The sequence below is a fragment of the Macaca nemestrina genome, chromosome 11 (assembly GCF_043159975.1).
Source record: "Macaca nemestrina isolate mMacNem1 chromosome 11, mMacNem.hap1, whole genome shotgun sequence".
In the NCBI taxonomy this organism is placed as follows: domain Eukaryota; kingdom Metazoa; phylum Chordata; class Mammalia; order Primates; family Cercopithecidae; genus Macaca; species Macaca nemestrina.
In genome coordinates this window covers 3416967-3421887 of record NC_092135.1, presented here as the reverse complement: position 1 = coordinate 3421887, position 4921 = coordinate 3416967, and the positions used below count along the sequence as shown (strand labels likewise).

Sequence of the window (4921 nt, the reverse complement as noted above, 5' to 3'; positions counted from 1 at the left end):
GAGGAGCCCGGTGGGAGGTGACGGAATTGTGGGGGTGGGTCTTTCCTGCACTGTCCTCACGGTAGTGAATGAGTCTCGTGAGATCTGATGGTTTTAAAAACGGGAGTTTTCCTGCGCAAGCTCTCTCTTTGCCTGCTGCCATTCATGTAAGAAGTGACTCGCCCCTCTCGCCTTCTGCCATGGTTGTAAGGCCTCCCCAGCGATGTGGAACTGGAAGTCTTTAAACCTTTTTCCTGTATAAATTAACCAGTCTCGGGTACGTCTTTCTCAGCAGTATGAAAATGGACTAATCCACTTGTTACACATTTTGAGCCATGGAAAGTGCTCAATTTGGAGTACTTGAAAATTGCCACCCTTGGAGTACTTGAAAATTTTTGTATTTTTAGTAGAGACAGAGTTTCAGTGTTGACCAGGCTGCTCTTGAACTCCTGACCTCAGGTGATCCACCCGCCTCAGCCTCCCAAACTGCTGGAATTACAGGCGTGAGCCACGACGCCCAGCCCTGGCTCTCTGAGTTTTAAACCACTTTCTTTAAATTTTGCTGCCAACTCTAATAGTTAGACTTCTTTTGGAGGGTGAAAGGAAGGCAGGAGACAGAGAAGGAGAGAAAAAAAATAGGGGGGAAAAAAAGAAAAAAGGAAAAAAGAAAACTTATTACATTACAAGGGTAATGTATACCACAATATTTGAATGTTTTCCGTATGCCAAACAGTAGCCACACATAGTGTCTTATTTCCTTCTAACAACACCTCTATAAGGTAAGCGCTATTATTATTACTCCCACAGAGACCAATGAGGGAAGTGACTTATTCAAAGTCAAAGAGTTGGGAAACTATTGGAGCCAGGATCTGAGGCGAGGTCTGGTCAAACTCCAGAGCCCGAGCACATAATCCTTATACTACTGTGAACTGTGGGCAAGGAAATACGAGTTCACACATCACCAAATCCAGGGCCAAATTAAGCAGATCAAAAACATAACAGTCACTTGGAGGATAACCACAATGAGGTAACCCTATCTATTAGGCACCTACTAGATGCTGGGCATCCTGCTGGGCACATCCATCCCCACGGCCTCTCTGTGCATTGACATCTGACGTCTTTCTCAGAGAGGAGGAAACTGAAGCTCACGGGGTGGGGGTGAAGTGACTGTTGCCCTAGACCAGATAGCCCATAGGCGCAGAAAGGAGATAAGACTCAGGGTCACATGACCTCAAAGCACCCTCTCTTGCCACTTCTATTCTTGCTCCTGTTCTCCACTCTAAGTGATGGGGATGGACCCCTGCATGAGCAGATAAAGAGACCACCCTGAAGAGTGTCATTCCTTCCCCACTGCAATACTGCCACGGCCCTGCTTGGCCCGAGATGGGGTGTGGTTTGGGGCAAACGTGTTCTTCCCCACCCTTCCCAAACCAGAAGCGGGGACCATACTGACATAGAAGGGGAGGATGAGGACAGTGAGTCGCTGGGGCTCTTTCTCTCACCTCTGCCCTGTTTCCTGGTTCCTCCAGGAACCCCACTGACGGCAAGCTTTGTGCTGGCTTCCATTGCGAAGTGGAGGCTCCTGGCTGGGTGTCGCCTGGACACTTTGTTCCTGGTGGGCACTGTGCACTCAGAAGAAGGCTGGGCCAAAATGGGTCCGCACTCAAGTTTCCAGTGGTATTTCATCAATAAGGAAGATCACTGAGGCTGTGACTCCAGACAGCGTTGCGAAAACAACTAGGAAATGAAAAAGTAGCTGGATCAAAGGTTACAAAGGGTTGGCTACATTGGCTCACATTTGTAATCCCAGCACTTTGGGAGGCTGAAGTGGAGGATCACTTGAGGCCAGGAGTTTGAGACTAGCCTGGGCAACACAGCAAGATTCCATCTCTCAAAAAAAAAAAAGAAAAAGAAAAATTAACAAAATTATATTTTTAAAAATGCAATCAAGGTATTGACTGGGGGGAAAGAAAGAAAGAAAGAGAAGGAAGGAAAGGAAGAAAGGAAGGAAGGAGGGAGGGAGGGAGGGAAAAAGAAAGAAAGAAAGAAAAAGGGTTACAGAGAACCCTGCTTGCCTGAAGGAGCTTCACACACTGCCATTTCACCTACACACTGATAGAAGAAAATGCTTCAAGGAGACCTCAGTTGCCCAGATAACTTCTTTTAATTAAGAAATTTCAAAAAATTCCCTGAATGGTCTAGGTAATACATTTGTCCAATTATGACCACAAGGCGTCTGAAGCAATGGAGTTCTGGTCCAGAGCTGTCAGTGCCAAGGAGATTCCCAGTGTCCACAGCTGCTGCTCCCAAGCTCACTGCTGGTCTTTCTCTGGACTCTCTTCCTGGGCAATAACTTGAAAGAAGTTGAAGTTTGTTATCTCCATGACTCTACCTGGAGCTCCAGCCTTACACATCCCAATCAGTATGGGGCATCTCCCTGGCTCAGTGAGCCACAGGGGCTCCAAACCTTCCTGACGTTTCATCTCCCACTCCCATGGAACGTTCTCATACACGGTGTTCTGTTATGGGCACTGTTGCTCCACCACTCACCCAGGCCTAGCCTCCTGCCTCTCTAACAGCCAATGGCAGTCAAGTCCTAGCAGTCCTGTCTCTGAAGGTCCTCCCTATCCGTCATCTCCCCTTCATTTTCCCAGTTACTCCAGTTACTATCCTACTCAAGGACCCCCCTCCCATCTGGGCTACTACAACCACATGGCCCATCCCTTGCTTCAATCATAGAATTCTTTCTTCAGATCAAAGCATATTCAGACGCCCGATAATGGTAACAAAAGCAAGCTATCCTGGAAGGAGGAAGGAATCAGGAGGCAGAGGGATGAAATACCTATAGCCTAAATCTCACCTTCTGAGTGAGGTGGACTCCCGCCTCATCTCTTCCCTGGAATTCCTGCAGTTCCCTAAATACACACCATGAAGTTTCCATTTTTGAGACGGATTATTTCTTCTGCTCTGATTTCCTTTGTTGTCTGCCCAGCACATGGTTAAAGCATGAGATGTGAAACGAGGAAGAACCAGGTCTGAATCTTAGCTCCACCAGTGGGAGCTCCAAACCTCAGTCCTTTCTGAGCCTGCTTCTTCAACCCTAAGGTAAAAGTAGTATCAGTACTTATGTTATACACCTGTTCACGGCGTTAAATAAGGCTATATTTAAGTTGCTTAGCAGAGAGATGGTAAGCACTCAATAAATGTTCAGACATCATAATTTTCCTCACCCTTCATGAGTCAACTCGACAGCACCTCCTCCACGAAGCTTTCCCCGATCTCCTCCAGCTGTGTCCCCAGTGAAATCTACCACACTGCATTTATAGTTAGGCACCATTCTGCCTCCCTCCTCACACTGTGACCTTCTTAAGGGCAGAGGCTATCTTGTTCATCTTCGGTTCTCTGCTATTCAGTAGCATCCATCACTTAGCAGAGCTCAGTGTTCACTGAATTAATGAACAAAAAAGGGAGGAAGTATGATCATTCATTAATGAAATGCACTGAACGTGTGCTGTGTGACAGACAATATTCTGGCTGCTGGGGCTACATCTGTGAATAAACAGAGGGAGTTCTTGCCCTCATGGAGCTCCCATTCTAATGAGGAGGATATACTCAATAAACAGCTACATGGATAGTATACTAGATAATGCAAAGTGCTTTGGGAAAAAATAAACCAGATTAGGGGTAACAAGGCAAGAAGCAGTTGCTGCTTTTTTTTTTTTTTTTTTTTTTTTTTTGAGATGGAGTCTGACTCTGTCACCCAGGCTGGAGTGCGATGGTGCAATCTCAGCTCACTCCAACCTTTGCCTCTCAGGTTCGAGTGATTCTCTGGCCTCAGCCTCCCAAGTAGCTGGGATTGCAGGCGCCCACCACCATACCCGGCTAATTTTTTTGGTATTTTTAGTAGAGATGGGGTTTTGCCATGTTGGCCAGGCTGGTCTCAAACTCCTGACCTCAGGTGATCCACCTTCCTTGGCCTCCCAAAGTGCTGGGGTTACAGGCGTGAGCCACCGCGCCTGACCTTGTTGCTGTTTATATTAGGTCAGGGAAGGCCTCACAGAAAAGGTGACGTCTGAACAGAGAGCTGAAGAAAGTGGGGGAGAAGGCGCATGGACATTAGAGGGTGGGAAGATAGGGAAGAGCACAACCCAGATCAAGGGAGAAGCCAAGTGTAGAGGCCCTGAGGGGACAGCGTGCTGCATGGGAGGCCGGCCAGCCAGCGGGGGCCCTGGCTGGTGTGCTAGGAGAATGAGGTTGGAGAGGCAGTGGGGTGGGGTCCTGTGGGGTGCAGACCGTGGGTCATGTGGGGCTCCACCATTCCTTCTTGAAGATGCGCATGATTACTGCTTGATTACTTTCTTGGGCATCTTGAAAATCCTGTCCTCCTACCTATGTCAAAATACAGCAGAAAGGAAAACCCTTAGTCTTACCAGTCTTAACGAGTACAAATGAAGTTGTTGTACATTAATATCTAAATCTCAATGGTTTGAGTTCTCACCTGTGCAAAGGTAGAAAGCCCCAGTTCCAGGAAAATCCTTTTCCCCCTAGTATTTCTAGGAATCCTGGGGGTGTGTGCATGGTTGTATGATCCTACACCAGTTGCCGGGGCTGGTCAAGTCATGCCTTGGCAGCTTCAGGCTCCAGTGGTCCCACAGGCACACCACAGCAGGGCGCTCCACTCACCTAACCAGCCCCTAGGTCATCCAGAGGATTTATCATTATTCTGAGACTCCATGGGGCCTTGCCTGTGGATCTAGAAGGGTACCACTGTGCCTCAATACAAGACACTACTCTTGGGAGGTGAGAACATGCTCTCCGGGTTCAGATGAGAGGGGCTGTTCCACAGCAACATTTTTTGAACTCCAGTGTTACAGTGTCTATGGACACAGCTTTCAGTTCTTACCTATAGCCCTTCTCTTCCCAGGGAGCCAACTTACCTTCA

General features: G+C 47.8%; 1 long non-coding RNA gene across 1 annotated transcript; it reads right to left on the bottom strand.

The window, feature by feature from the left end:
• Nucleotides 1-524: 524 nt before the first annotated feature.
• LOC105492427 (uncharacterized) lies at nucleotides 525-4265 on the bottom strand. Its single transcript, XR_011609659.1, has 3 exons — nucleotides 3210-4265; nucleotides 2840-3079; nucleotides 525-1716 (listed from the first exon to the last, which is right to left on the bottom strand). It is a non-coding gene; the product is annotated as an uncharacterized lncRNA (long non-coding RNA).
• Between the last annotated feature and the right edge of the window lie 656 nt (nucleotides 4266-4921).